We start from the raw sequence: 16,523 nt of genomic DNA, 5'->3' as shown, positions 1-16,523 counted from the left end.
TGTAGTAGTTATGAACTATTGGATGAAATAAAACTAGACAGCTTGTTGGAAACAAAGCTAAAGCATAGAGTAAATGTTTGGGACACATAATGTGAAGGCAAAAAGAATACCGGAAAAACTTAATACAGTACTTGGAAAAGTCAGTATAACAATGGTATCTTGGTGTTTTTTTAAACTCTTTGAATTTTGTACTTAACACATTTTGACATGAACATTTTGTCCCGGTACTCATTGTTTGTTTGATGCTAAACATACAAGCTAGAACTTGTCAGTGTTGGCTGCCTCTGACTCATTAGTCTTTCCAAACAAAACAAAGGGTCATGTGTTAGTCACATGCTTTGTTTGATACTCATTTTTAGTGTTTGCACCTCCTGAAACCAATTAATGACAAATTCTGAGGTACCACCATATTGAAAAATACATCACTGATGACACAAACAGAAAAAGCAACTAGAGACAGACAAACTTAGCAAAATGATGGCCATCAAGTCATGAAGAGTCAGAAGTGACATTTATAAATTTGCTATTCCATATTCGCAGGATCGGTGTATTATTGTAAAGTTAAACTAAACTATAACAAGGCATAATTAGACTTTGCGGCCAAGCTAAATCACAATGTGTTCTATGTTTAAACTGGGCTTGAATGAATACAGAGAGTCCTCATTTGTTTAGCCACTGTCCAAAGTTACAGAAGTACTGAAAAAAGTGACTTATGACCAGTCCTCGTACTTAGGACCATTGCAGCCTCCCCATAGTCGTGCGATCAAAATTCAGTGCTTGGCAATTGCCATATATTTATGACAGTTCCACCATCCCAGGGTCATGTGATCAAACATTTCTGACCTTCCCCGCTGATTTCAAGAAGCAAAGTCAAGCAGGAAAGGCTGTATTTGCTTAACAACCGTGTGATTCACTTAACAACTGCAGAGATTAACAACCATGGCAAAGAAGGTCATAAAATCAGGCATGACATACTTAACAAGCACCTTGCTTAGCAACAGAAATTCTGGTCCCAATTATGCTTGTAAGTCAAGGATTACCTGTTACTAACATTTAGCTTATTGTGTCAAGTAAATATACTCATAGTAGCAGTATCTCTACTTGACAATCAAACTTTTTTCTATGAAGAACTATTGGGTCAGAAGAGAAACCAGGTTTCTGGGAATCTGAATAGGGAAGAATAAAATCTTAGGTGAGAGTGACAGTAAGATTGAGTGATAGCCTCCCTCCCTCACCTTGGGGTAGGGGGTTGATGAGAAATTAAATCAAATCAGGTATTTCCTATTACAGAATGAAAGTTTCTTAGAATAGCCATTCATTTACTGTAGGGCAGACAATGTTGTAACCAGAAATAAGCATCCTTTAACGTACTGCTGGACAGTAATCTTTAACTGATTTTTTCCCCTTTATTTATAATCTTCCAATTCTTTCCATCTTTTGCAATTTCAAAGAAAGCAACTTTGTATAGAAATTTGAACAGGAACAACTTTTAAAAATCAAACTGTACTTGTTAGTTCACCTCATTGATGCATGCTGTTTTGTGAGTGCCACTGTTAATAAGACAATTATCATCATTTATTCTTTCCACATTTTGTTTCCCTTTGAGCCCACTGTTAACTGTTGTCCTCCCACTCAACGATGGATGAATGGATGGATGGATGGATGGATGGATGGATGGATGGATATATGTACATTCCATCTAAGTAGTAGGCTATAGTATGGTAAGGCTTATACACTGTAAATATATTTATCACCACAGGTTTTCTTGCTGCTTGTGACAAATTAGCCCATTTTTCATTCTGTAATCTGAAAGGTTATATAACTATCTTTCTGATCATGCCTTGGCAGTTCACAAAATCTGATGGTACTTGCTACACAGGGTTTAAACGTATGCAGGATTAAATTTAGGTCTTACATGCATGGAAGATTACCAGATCTGTAGGCTAGAATGGGAATTCAGAAAATCATCCCTGAAAAAACAACAGCATACGACTTCATACTGTTGCATGCCTCTGAAGTCATCAAGACTTAAAGAAGACTTTAAGCAAGTATTCAATCTTCTCACCCTATTAGAACTGCAACACCTAGACTTTCTGTCTTTTGTGAACAGATGAAGTGGCTCCGAAATAGATACAAATCTTACTAAATATTGCAACGTGCTTTGAGGAGAAAGCCCCTGAGGCTGGCACAGCTGAGAAAGCCCCTGAGGTTGGTACAACTGTCTGCCTAACTGGCTTTTTCTGACTGATGAAGATGCTTGAATAAGCAGCGAAACATCTCAAGCTTATAACAAAAATTAGTTTGAATGCAATGACTCCGCCTTCAGACAGCTCTACCTGGATGACTGAGAATCTTCATTGACATAATAAAACAGAATAACAGAGTTGGAAGGGACCTTGGAGGTCTTCTAGTCCAACCTCCTGCTCAATCACGAGATCTTATATCATTCCAGACAAATAGTTGTCCAGTCTCTTCATAAAAACTTCCAGTGTTGGAGCATTCACAACTTCTGGAGGCAAGTTGTTCCACTGATTAATTGTTCTAACAGGAAATTTCTCCTTAGTTCTAGGTTGCTTCTCTCTTTGGTTAATTTCCATCCATTGTTCCTTGTCCTGTCTTCCGGCGCTTTGGAGAATAGCTTGATTCCCTCTTCTTTGTGGCAGCCCCTGAGATATTGGAACACTGCTATCATGTCCCCCCTTGTCCTTCTCTTTATTAAACTAGACATACCCAATTCCAGCAACCATCCTTTAGGTATTTTAGCCTCCAGTCCCCTGATCATATTTGTTGCTCTTCTCTGCACTCTTTCTGGAATCTTCTTTTCTTTGCAATACACTTCTGTTCTTAGGAATTAATTAGTGTCCATGCTTATTCTACCTGGACATCATTCTGAGGATGTATTTATAGTTTGGTTTGATTGGTTAAATAGCTTTCGAAGTTTATAACATAAGCTCATTACAATATTGAGGCTGCACCCAGACATATGATTGTATTGTTTTAGATGGAAAGAAAAAGAAAAAGTCTTAAGGTTTTCCATGAAAGCAAGGAAAGTTTTAGTTCAGCCTGCTGATTAATGTCCTTATGTTCTATTCATAGAATTATTTTTTAATTGATCCAGAGGAATGCTTGCAAGTTACATTCCAAAAGTATAGCCTGAACTAGCACATGAAGATTATGCTTAGAATGTTTATTTTATTAATTGATGGTACATTTACTATATCAATAATACAGTCATAGATTTGGAAGGTTACTTAGGCCATTTGAATCCACGGAGTTGAAAAGAGCAATGTTAGGCCACCCGAGGGCAACATTTTGATAGATTCATCTCTCGCTGGGGCCAACTTTCCTTTCCCTAATACCAGTTTAAAGAGCCAAATCTGCCAAATTACAGGTAGTCCTCATCTTACAACAGTTCATTTAGTGACCCATTCGGAGTTATCACGCCTCTGAAAAAACTCTGATTGTTTTTCACATGACCATTGCAGCATCCCCATGATCACATGATCAAAATTCAGATGCTTGACAACTGACTCATTTTTGTGACGGTTGCAGTGTCCCTGGGCTCATACGATCACCTTTTGCGACCTTCTGACAAGCGTAGTCAATGGGGAAGCCAGATTCACTTAACAACCATGTTATTAAGTTAACAACTGCAGTGATTCACTTAACAGCTGTGGCAAGAAAGGTTGTACAATGGGGCAAAACTCATTTAACAAATGTCTCATTTAGCAACATAAATTTTGGGCTCAATTGTGGTCATAAATTGAGGCCTACTTGTACTGAACTGAGATTTTTAAAACCACTACAATTTGCCCTTGACTTAAAACCATTCTTTTAGCAACCATTCAAAGTTATCCCGGCACCGAAAAAAAGGGACTTACATCTGGATCTTGCATTTAACAACCATTGCAATATACCCATGATCACATGATCAAAATTTGGGTGCTTGGCAACTGGAATGTATTTACAATGGATGCAACATCTCAGGTCATGTGATTACCATTTGCAACCTTCCCCCAAGTCAATGGGGGAAGCCAGATTTGCTTAACAACCGCATGATTCACTTAACAATTGTACTGAGTTGCTTAACAACCAGGGCAAGAAAGGTTGTAAAATCAGGTGTAACTCACTTAATAACCGTCTTGCAGACCAATGGAAATTCAAGTCCCAATTGTAGACATAAGTTAAGGACCAACTGTATAAAGATTTCCAGGTCCTCTGTGATTGGTGCTGTGTCCTAAAATCACCCTTTTCCCCTGGACACATTTTCCCCCTCCCTGCTCTGGTTTCCTAGATGAATGCACAGTGACACCATCCTTTTCTACAGAGTTTCCAGAGATGCCTTTTCAACCCTGGGGTCTATTTCTGTCAGCTTAACCTCTGTGCCTCTCTTCCCATTTGCTCAGCTGTTATTTAAGCATTATCAGTTTGGAGACAAGCAGAAGGGTACAAAACACTCTTAGCTGGAGATAGAAATGAAAAACCAAGCATTCGTTGTAGCATCCATTCATTTGGGAAGAATAGAATAACAGGATAGAATAACAGAGTTGGAAGGGACCTTGGAGGTTTTCTAGTCCAACCCCCTGCTCAGGCTGGAAACAATTTAGACAAATGGTTGTCCAATCTGTTCTTAAAAACATCCAGTGTAGGAGCATTCACAACCTCTGGAGGCAAGTGGTTCTAACTGTCAGGAAATCTCTCCTTAGATCTAAGTTGCTTCCCTCCTTGATTAGTTTCCATCTATTGCTTCTTGCCCTGCCTTCAGATGCTTTGCAGAACAGGTTAAATATAAATATTAAAAGCATGTTAAGACCCTAGAAAATGTGAGAAAAGAGCAAGAAGATGATAAAAGGTCTGGAGGCTAAATTGTATGACAAGTGGTTGATGGAACTAGATCTGTCTAGCCTATCGAAGAGCAAAATTAGGGGGGGGAGGGACATGATAGCTGTCTTCCAATACTTGAGGGGCTGTCACAAAGAAAAGACTTATTCTCCAAGGCACCAGAGAGCAGGAGAAGAAGCTGTGTGGGAGTTTGTCAAAGAGAGATCCAACCTAGAAGTAAGGAGAAATTTTCTGACTGTGAGAGCAATTAATCAGTGGCCTATCTTGCCTCCTGGGGTTGTGGGTGCTGCATCACTGGAGATTTTCAAAAATAGACTGGACAACCATTTGACTGGGGGAGTGTAAGGTCTCCTGCCTTGAGCAAGGGGTTGGACTAGAAGACCTCTGAGGTCCCTTCCAGCCTATGATTCTAGCTTTTGCACCTTCGTGATTAGATCAAACTTGATGTCTACATATTGTTGTGCAGAATATCACCTGGGGGCACTTTAAGCTGCTTAACTCCTCTTGGGCTTTTTTTCTGCATAGAAAGCCTCATTGCATTTTATAAATTACTTCCTTCACTGTACAATGTATTGTCCCCATACAAGGGGGAAAAAATCAGCAACGTGACTTTCTTTAAAAAGAGGAAGTGCTAAGATGGCCAGCTTCCATGGTTCATAAAGACATTGTCTACAAACTTTTATTCATATGCATATTTTTAGAATCATTTAATCAATTAAAATACAGTCACGTACAGGTAGTCCTCCCCTTACAACCATTCACTTAGCGACTACTCAAAGAGACGATGGCACTGAAAAAAGGACTTATAACTGATCCTTGTACTTACAGCCATTGCAGCCTCCTCCTCATAGTCCCATGATCAAAGATTCGGGTGCTTGGCACCTGGCATGTATTGCAACATCCCAGGGTCATGTGATCCCCATTTGTGACCTTCCTAGTTGGCTTCCAATAAGCAAAATCAAGGGGGGGGGAGCTGGATTCGCTTAATGACCACAGATCTGGGATTTGGAAGCAGCTGGTTTCTCCCACGTGTGATTCTTTTCAGAATTCTGAAAGTTCATTTTTCATAGTAGGAATGTCACGACAAATTTGCTTATTAGTCACGACAAATTTGTTTATAGTGTGAGCTTAACAAATGCTGCTTTAGGAATGCTTTGCTCATCGGACCCGAATAGGGGCATGAAGGAGAATAAATATAAGAACCAAATAGGGAACAGTCACTTGTGTGAAATGGGTAGTATGAAAACGTGATGAATAAAAAAAATAAAAATATAGTAAATAGCCTCCTGTATTTCTCCACAAATACTTTCCAAATTTTCTGGGTTCCCAACATAGGTAGAGAAAAAGTAAAGGGCGTGCCATGCTTTTGCCCAATAGCAGAAACATGAATTTCATTACACTGATGAAAAATTTGATTTGACTGTGCTGATAGCCAAGTTATGATAGCAGTGCTAAAAATGAAACAGAAATGTAGGACAAATGCCTTAACCATAATCTGTACTTAGGCCTTGATTTGGTTAGTTTACTTTAACTATGGTTGATTCAACCCTAATGGCTACTTTAGGGATACTTGTGCTTGTTCAGAGACAAACAAATCTTTACCAGGAATGATCTACCATGTCATTTACGGCATGGACCCCTGGTAAAACTTTTCTCCGTGACAAACACTAAGCATGCCTTAATGTGTGGGACAAAAGGGATGCAGGTAGTCCTCGACTTATGACAATTGATCCCAAAATGTAGGTTGTTGAGTGAGACATCTGTTAAGTCAGCTTTGTCCCATTTTGCGACTTTTCTTGCCACAGTGAATAAATTAGCTACCCAGTTGTTAAGCGAATCTGGTTTCCTTGTTGACTTGTGAGAAGGCCACTAGTGAGAAGGCTGCAAAAGAGGATCACATGACCCTGGGACCCAGCAGCAGTCAAAAGTGCAAACCAGTTGCCAAGCGTCTGAATTTTGAACACATGATCAGGGGGAAACTGCAAAGGTCGTAACTGTGAAAACCGGTCATAAGTCACATTTTTCAGTGCCGTTGTAACATTACAAGGTCACTAAATGGATTGTTGTAAGTCGAGGACTACCTATAATTCAGCGTGATTAATTTTGAAATGGAAGAAAAGGGGATTGAGGCTAGCCAAAACCATATATACTTTTATCCTGGTGTTTGTTTTTCCTTTTAGGTTTTGCTAACATGCACATACCCAGGATTTGCATTTTTAATGTTATCAAAGATATATATATATATGTCTTATATATATAAGCTCCTTATATGTATATAAGCTCCTCCCAATGACTGCTTTTTTAAAACCCTGACGATGTCGGGAGTACCCGATAAAAGCTAGGTTTGATTTATTAAATATTTTCTATTTATTCTCTTGGTGATCATTATTTATTTGTTTTATAGTATGGATATACCCAAGAGTCGGATCTTTACTTATATAGCTAATCATATATATATATATATATATATATACACACACATACATACACACACACACACACATACACACACACACACACACACACATACACAAACAATTATTTTAAAAATGCTAATCCCAGGCACATTCATATCAAAATACAAAATCTTCGAACTCCGGGATAGATATAAAAACACCTGTTTATTATTAAAAACAACCGTTTGTTATACAAACAACTATCTATTACCTTAGCTTTTGTTGGTTCTCTGCCGACGTCATCAGAGTGAAAGCTGGAAGCTGAAGAGTCTGCTTATAAACCTGGCTGTTTCTGCACTCTACTCATCAAGCGCGTAATTGGTCTATCCGCCCTAGTCAACCGTAATTGCTCTGACTGCCTCACACATTTTGATCTTACCGTCCTTTCTCCTCCCATTGCTCCCTTCCTCACCTGTTCCACTTTGCTCACCCCAGTCAATCTTATCCTTTCTGGCTGCGTCTTGTCCACTAGTATGCATGCAGATCTTGGTGCCTCCTCTTCTCTCGTCCCTGCCCTTTCTGCCCGCCCGCTTGCACTTGAGCCTGGAATTATGGTTGTGTCATGGTTGTTAAGCAGGTCATCACATCACTGAACCCAATTTTATACACTTTTTGTGATGGTTTTTAAGCAAATTAAATGAAATCCAGCAAAAAAACCCACCAAAAATAGTGGTCACATGACTGTGGGAAGCTACAAATGGTCGTAAATACATCAAAATCTCTATTCTATGTAGAGTTCCACTTTGGGAAGCACCTCATGAAGCACTACATGGAACAGAGACGGCATCGGAATGTAAATGAATGACCTATCGGGACTTATTGATATTTAAAAAAGAGGGGTTCAGGATAAAGACGAGAGAACAACTAGTAAGTGAAGGATCTGTTTGTGACTGGTTTAACTATTGCAGGGTTTTTGAAAGATTTAAACTTGATTTAAAAATTGTTTTCGCAGGAGCTAATTCTGAACTGGATGTCAATGTATGTTCTGAAGTTATCAGACTTTCAAAAGCAGGCTCTGAGTAGCTCTGGGAAGGTCCACCATAACTTCAAATGGTTGCTAAATAACTGGTTGTAACTTGAGGACCAAATATATAATCAAACAGTGATACATGAGCTAAGCAAAAGTTGCAGGAAAGCTGACAACATTAAATAAACCTACTGCTGTCTGGGAGACAATTCCACTGATCACTGTGTTTTTCTGCAAAAACTAAAGCAAACCTTAGGGATGAATGCAATACATTGATTTTTCATATATGTATTTAATGAGGAGCCACTAACCTAAGTTATGCAAGTTGTTTCCTTCCCAGCAAAATCCAAAAGAATAGTCCCAAATAGCATAGCAATAGGATTTAATCTTATATATCACCCCATAATGCTTTACAGGACTCCTGGGTGGTTTATAATGTAGAAGCATTACTTGCATATTGCCCCCAACAATCTGAGTCCTCATTTTATTTAGGCTGAGCATGTGGTCCTCAATGGAACTGCATCTACATGGAGGGAAGTGTGTATTGGGGTGCCCCAGGGCTCTGTTCTAGGCCCAGTGCTCTTCAACATCTTCATCAATGATTTGGATGAGGGGATAGATGGGGAACTCATCAAATTTGCGGATGACACAAGCTGGCAGGAATAGCCAACACTCCAAAAGGCAGGTTTAAGATACAGGAGGATCTGGACAGACTAGAACATTGGGCGCTGTCTAACAAAATGAAATTAAATGGTGAAAAAAGTAAGGTTCTACATTTAGGCAAGAAAAACCAAATGTACAGGTATAGTATAGGGAGTACCTTGCTCAATAGTAGTAACTGTGAGAGGGATCTCAGAGTCCTAGTAGACAATCACTTAAATATGAGCCAGCAGTGTGCTGCAGATGCCAAAAAAGCCAACACAGTGCTGGGCTGCATTAACAGAGGGATAGAATTAAGATCACGTGAAGTATTAATACCTCTTTACAATGCCTTGGTAAGGCCACACTTGGAATACTGCATCCAGTTTTGGTCACCACGATGTAAAAAAGATGCTGAGACTCTAGAAAGAGTACAGAGAAAAGCAACAAAGATGATTAGGGACTGGAGGCTAAAACATATAAGGAACGGTTGCTGGAATTGGGTATATCTAGTTTAACAAAGAGAAGGACGAGGGGAGACATGATAGCAGTATTCCAATATCTCAGGGGCTGCCACAAAGAAGAGGGAGTCAAGCTATTCTCCAAGGCGCCTGAAGGTAGGACGAGAAGCAACGGATTGAAACTGATCAAGGAGAGAAGCAACTTAGAACTAAGGAGAAATTTCCTGACAGGTAGAACAATTAATCAGTGGAACAACCTGCCTCCAGAAGCGGTGAATGCTCCAACACTGGAAATTTTTAAGAAGCAACTGGACAGCCATTTGTCTGAAATGGTGTAGGGTTCCTGCCTGAGCAGGGGGTTGGACTCAATGACCTCCAAGGTCCCTTCCAACTTTATTATTATTATCGATCATCGCACAGTCAGCCAGATGTTCAGACTGGATTTGGCATTTTGTCTACCTATCGAGTCCTTACCCAGGACCTGGGATAGGCAGATGTGGATGTTTGATGGTATTACAGATATCGTCGCAGGATGGAAGCAGTTCCTAATAAGGCCGCCTTTTGCAATTGACTAATAGCGAATTTGTCAATGCCAATGGTGTTCAAGTGGTGCTCCAGTTGTTTTGGGATTGCACCCAAGGAGCCTATGACTATTGGTACTACCCTTGCTTGCTTTTGCCACAGTCTTTCTATTTCTATTTGTAGGTCTTTGTATTTTGTTATCTTCTCCAGTTCTTTCTCTTCTATTCTGCTATCTCCAGGCACTGCCACGTCCACTATCCAGACTTTTTTGTCTTTCTTATCGACAATTGTTAAGTCTGGGGTGTTATGTTGCAGGTGCTTGTCTGTTTGAATTCTGAAGTCCCAGAGCAGTTTAATTTTATCATTTTCTATGACTTTCTCTATTTTATGATCCCACCAGTTTTTGCTTACAGGCAAATGATATTTTTTGCAGATCTTCCAATGCACCATTGTTGCTACTTTGTCATGCCGCTGCTTGTAATCAGTTTGTGCAATCTTCTTGCAACAGCTTACCAAGTGGTCCACTGTTTCTTCAGCTTCTTTGCATAGGCGGCACTTACTGTCTGTTGCTGTCTTCTCAATTTTGACTTTGTATGCATTTGTCCTTAAGGCTTGGTCTTGTGCAGCCAGAATTAGTCCCTCGGTCTCTTTCTTCAATTTTCCTGCTCTTAGCCATTGCCAGGTTTTATTATTATCTGCTTTCCCAGCTATTTTTTTCATGTATTGGCCATGTAGTGCTTTGTCTTCCCATGCCTCTATTCTGTTCTTCATTTGGTCTTTCTTGTAGGCCAGTTTGGTCTCTCCAGTAGTTAATAAGCCTTCCTGATATACTAATTTCAGTGCATCTTCATCATTGTTCTTCAGATATTATTACCATTATTATTATTATTATTATTATTATTATTATTATTACCTTGAACCAGTCAGAATCAAACCTCAAGCTGCGGGCAGAGTTAGCCTGCAATACTGCACTTTAACTACTGCACCACCAGGGGAAACCTGAAGCAGCCATTTTCCTACACTTCAGTTATGGAACGAATATTGAATATATATAAAAAAAGCAAAAGTTCATATGGACATTATTCTAGTTTTGCTTGTATGAATACTGAAGGTTAAAAAAAACCCCAACTTCCTTCATGCCGATGAACTGAATTCATTGGCATGAAATATCTATATTCTCTGTAGTAAAATTATCCCTTGGGAAACCTTTCAGACTACTGCCAAAAATTAGCCAGATGGTTTCCTGCCATTTTAAGGTAGAGACTTCCAAACATTGAAGTTTAAACCCCAACAAAGGTTTGTTTGTTTATCAAATTTATTTGCCGCCCATCTCACAGTTCAGGATGACTCAGAGGCTTACAAGATAAAACACACAAACATTATTACCATTTAAAAACTTAACACAATCTAAAAATGCCATTTTCCCAAACAGATAATTCCCATTCCACCTACTTCCTTCTTCACCCCCCAAGCATTTAACTGTGACGTTGGCCATTAAAACATTCACTCGCCTGTAGATTAAAATAATCAATATACACTTCTTATTTAACACTATGAGAAGTTCTATATCAAAATATATTTTATTCTTTATACTGTTTCCGTTTTCCCTTAAAACATTAATAGAATCCATAATGGACTAAGAATCACTGACTCCATTGAATAATTGACAGTCAAGCTGAAATTAGGTTAATCAAATAAAAATAGCAAATGGAGGAAAATTTTTTACTCAAACTTCCTCAAATCCCCAAATAAATTACCCAGACCTAATCCACGTATCAAAAGTTAAGGTCTGTAAACCCAGATAGGGTTAATTAAATTAGGTCCCCCAGTGGAACTGCATGTTCACAGGTATAAACATCATATATGACATATCTACACACACACACACACACACACACACACACACACACACACACACACCCCTCCCTCAAGTGTCACCCTAGAACAGGGGTAAGCAACCTTGGCTTTTTTATGACTTGTGGACTTCAACTCCCAGAATTCCTTGAGTCAGCCATGCTGAGGGGAAAGGGAGAGTTTCCAAGCTGAGCCATGCTGACTCAGGAACTCTGGGAGTTGAAGTCCACGAGTCATAAAAGAGCCAAGGTTGCCTACCCCTGGCTAGAACCAGTACATAAACACTTCCACACATTATAGCTCCCCTATAAAACTGTGTCACTGTATCCCATTTCTCTGCAGCTGCCCCCAGAGCAAACCCCTCTGCTTTGGGGAATAAATATTTCTCCTTTTCTCACAGCCGTCTAGATCTCATTTTTATTTATTCTTGTGCAACCCCAAATTATTCTTCTGGCAACTCTTTCTTACACACTTTCACATTGGAAAAGGAGAGCTATGTTAGTCTGTGGGAGCCAAAAAAAAAAAAAAAAATCAGGAGGAGATTGATAGCACCTTTTTCATCCAACAAATCTTACTAGAAAGCATAAGCTTTTATGAGCAACAGCTGAGTTTTTGTCTTTTCAATAAAATCTGTTAATTTGAATAGGCACCACCAGACTCTTTGTGACACTTACTTAGAAGTAAGCTATGTTGAATCCAGTGGATGTTACTTTCACATTGACATAGAAAATGTTACTCGCCTAACCATATATTGCAATGTATATCTTCAATTTTTTTTAGCAGCTTCCTGAGAGGTAAGAATATTATTTTACTACACAAGGAGGACAATCAGAAAAGGTGGGTCCAAGAAAATTGTGCTGCCATTAGTCTGCTGGTGCCCAAACTAGAACACTTCCAGTTTCTTGGATTAACCTTCTTTTTGGCCAAGATCATCAGGGCGTTTTTTCCTCATAGAACGCCCAGAACGGAGTTCTAGCACCTTTTTTGGATGGAACCTTGTAGGGTAGGCAAGGCGGGTTGTATGACATGTGTGAGTTCTGGCACCTTTTTTTTTTTCAAAAAAAGCACTGAGGATCATGATACAGATATGAAATAATGGTTGAAGCAGGTTAAGCAAAAAAGTCTCTAATTCAGAAATTCTTTCCTAATCCACAATCCTCTGTGCCCGACTCGCCTTCTTTTTCAGCAACCTCATTTAGAAGGAAAATGAAGTGTGTATAAGGGAGAGCTTTAAACTCCTAGACGCCCCGTGCATGCACATGATTATGCTTGAGAACATGATTAAATACATAATCCCCAAAGATCCTTAAAAACAACTGCTTGGATGGGAGTTAAGCTCACGTTAACCTTCCCTCTGCCATTTCTTCTTCCAGCAAGCAATAGAAGAATTCAGTGTAAACATCAACCGCCTCTCTCTACTCTAATCCAGTCAGCTCCTATGTAACAGGCCCAGTTGTCAGATGCATTTATTTATTTATTTTGTGTGTGTGTGTGTGTGTGTGTGTGTGAGAGAGAGAGAGAGAGAGAGAGAGAGAGAGAGAGAGAGAGAGAGAGAGAGAGAGAGAGAGAGAGAGAGAGAGAGAGAGAGAGAGAGAGGGAGAGAGAGAGAGAGAGCATTTACACCCCAATTTTATTTATAGCACTCAAGGAGCCCCTGGACTGTGGTCTGTTTAAATTCATCTGTAAACCACCAAGGTGCATTTTCTTACTGTTTTTTATTAATAATAATATAAAAAAAGAAATACTGTGTGAACATTTAGATAGGCAGAACACATTTAAAATAACCAAGTAGCTCTGTCCTTATCACATAAATGAAAATGTTTCTATCTGTGCTTCAATTTCTATCTCTATTAATTTCTATCTCCATCTATGTCTATCTCTTATCTCTCTATCATCTCTCTCTTCAATCTCTTTCTGTCATCTATCAATCTCTATCTCTCTATATCTGTCTCCCTATCTCTGTATCTATCAGTCTGTCTGTCTCTCTGTCATCTATCTATCTCTTCTATCTGATTGTATATCTATCCTTGCATTTATTCATGATAATTTTCAACCAGTTGTAGAAGTTGCGGCTTTAATTCTTTATAGCCTTACTTCTAATTCTAGATGTTCTGCATCTAGAGAGAAAGAGAAAGAAAAAAAACCCTCTATATGCATATGTAGAGGCAATGCACAGGCTTCTTTTACTGCAGTCTCAACATAAATAGAGATTGAAAACTGGATTTTTGATTGCATTTACATGAATTCTGGATTAAATTCAAACTGTCTTGAGGAAAAAAAAAAACAATGTTCCCTCAAAGCCTAAAAGCTTGCTCAGAAATTAAGCTGGTCACAGGAGTCTCTTCCTTTGAAAGAAATGAGAAGCCATTCTGACTCTAATAAGCCAAGGGAAATCATCAAAACAATTAAAAAATGAAAATCAGAATATTTTGGACATGTGATGCGACACCCAGAAAAATACGGCATACTCCATTTAATTCTCCAGGGAAATATTGAAGGCAAATGAGGTCCAGGCAGAAGAAGAACATCATGGCTTCAAAATCTACGGGACTGGTTTGAACAAAACTCAGCAGCACTTTTTTGTGCAACTGCTGATAAAAAAACATGATCGCCAACATGATTGCCAACATCCGATAATGGATATGGCACAACAAGAAGAAGAAGATCTGACTCTTCTTAACTTCATCCTTTGTTTAGATTCACATAATGGTGCATTTCTGTGGAAGCCACTTCAGAGTTAGAGGCTGATTTTGAAACCAGGGCTACTGTTGGAGGATCCAATTGATGGCTGGCTATTAAGTCATTGGCTGTTGTTTCCTTGTGCCACATGCAACAGCCATCATTAAATACCACACACAAAATAGCCCAGAGCACACAGAGAAGTCCCCTTATGCTTCAGCATAAGTCTGAAAGCTCGGAAGACAAATCCTCTGATCCCGATGACCCACCCAGATTGGATCCTGCAATATTATCCTGGGACATGTATCCTAGGGCCCTAGGCCTTCATTCCTAGAGTAGGTCATGTATCCTAGGGCCCTAGGCCTTCATTCCCCTACTGTATTTGGGCTGCAAAACTTCAGATAACCACTAGAGGGGAGCAAAGGCTAGGTTTGCTACTCTCTAGTGGTCACTTGGGATTTCTGCAGCTCAGATTTGCATAAAGTAATTAAGCATAAAGTACAGTGTTGCAAAAATGGCCACTAGTGGGTAGATACTGACCATCTGGACAGAATCCAGAATCTAAGCAAACTACAGCAGTGAGAGACATGAATGGTTTTCTTTCTTTCTTTCTTTCTAAATGCCTAAACAAGAATGGGGTAGGCTAACCTGATGACGTAGGAGCACTCACACAACGCTACCCATCTCCTTAGGAAAACCATGGCAACCGATCCAAGCCTCACGTAGCCTGGCAGGAGGAGGAAGGAAATCCACAGACCTAGCACGCTCCAATCTGCTCTTTGCCAAAGCAATATCTGTATTTCTCCATCCCGCCCTCTTTGGAAGATATCTCAAAAATGGAAGGGAGCAGGTACATCTACTCCATACAGGGCTTGCTTTTGAGGAATTTTGCACGGAAGTTTTTATAAAATGTATTTAAATACGATCAAAATGTATTACCTTTATCAAGTGATGGGCTATGAGTTCAGTATGATCACACCCACGTGTGCTTGTTGTTCATTTTTCAGATCAGGAGCCAAGCAACACACTCTTTTCTCACTGGGTCATTCTGAGGCTCACACTCAGACAGAAGGTTGCTGCTGAGTTGCTGTCTCCAAAATCAACTCATTCCTTAGTAAGAAAAAGTCTGAACAGGTAGTCCTCAACTTACAACCACAACTGAGCCCCAGATTTCTGTGGCTATGCGAGACATTTGTTTTGTCCCATTTTGTGACCTTTCCTGCCAAGTTGTTGAGTGAAACATTGCAATAGTTAAGTTAGTAACACCGTTGTTAAGTGAATCTGATTTCCCCGTTGACTTTGCTAGTGAGAAGGTCGCAAAAGGTGGTCACGTGACCCCGGGACCCTGCAACCATCATAAATATGAACCGGTTGATAAGCCTCCGAAGTTTGATCACATGACCATGGGGATACTGCAAGGGTTATAAGTGTGAAAAATGGTCATAAGTCACTTTTTTCAGTGCCCTTGTAACTTCAAATGGTCATTAAATAAACTTTTGTAAGTTAAGGACTACTTGCAGCTGACTTCTGGATAACAAACCTCTTAAGTAACAAAACCCTTGGAGACTTTTCTTTATACCTTTCTGGCTTGGTAGTCTGGCGGAGGGGTTGGTGGTGAGGAAATGGTTCTGTGTGAGTGGCAGATGTGCATGCCAGCGTACACAGCTCCATTTGTGCAAGCGGTGGGTGCCGCCCAGTTCTGAGCGGACCACAGCCCAGGAGTGAGCCGCAGTCTGGGGGTTGGGGACCTCTGCTTTATACAAAAGGATTTCCTAAATTGCTTTATCACCTTGACTGGAAATGATTCGCCTGCTTAATTTCTGCATCTCATACCATTAAAGACTACAGAGGAAAACCAGACTGACGAAGAAGCAAGTGGTAAACTAGATCCTCCATTACCTTCATAGCCCTTCTAACCCTTTAGCAGCAGAACCTAAGGCACAAAGTAAAACTTTTCCTAATGTGCAGATACAATGCAATGATGGCAGAAGATTCATGTACTGAATTTATACATGCAAAAGAGGAGCTCAGTCTTCAGGTCCCCTATGAAACATTCAGCATGGAAACAAAGATTGGGAAATCCTGTTCTCTTTTTAATAGTCT

At 39.7% G+C, this 16,523-nt stretch overlaps 1 protein-coding gene across 3 annotated transcripts in view; it reads right to left on the bottom strand.

Moving 5' to 3' along the window:
- The window catches only part of SYT5 (synaptotagmin 5), a 40,347-nt gene that overhangs the window by 20,871 nt on the left and 2,953 nt on the right, over nt 1-16,523 (bottom strand). The window contains exon 1 of one of the 3 annotated variants that reach the window (XM_039335191.1): nt 7,510-7,792. The exons of the other annotated variants lie outside the window; for them this stretch is intronic. The gene's annotated coding sequence lies outside the window, so the exon portion shown is untranslated. Of the gene's footprint in view, nt 1-7,509; nt 7,793-16,523 lie in introns of those variants that run through there. 3 annotated transcript variants of the gene reach the window in all.

This window comes from Crotalus tigris, unplaced genomic scaffold (genome assembly GCF_016545835.1).
Source record: "Crotalus tigris isolate CLP2741 ecotype Arizona unplaced genomic scaffold, ASM1654583v1 scf7180000017639.5415321, whole genome shotgun sequence".
NCBI lineage: Eukaryota > Metazoa > Chordata > Lepidosauria > Squamata > Viperidae > Crotalus > Crotalus tigris.
This window is presented reverse-complemented; position numbering and strand designations above follow the sequence as displayed.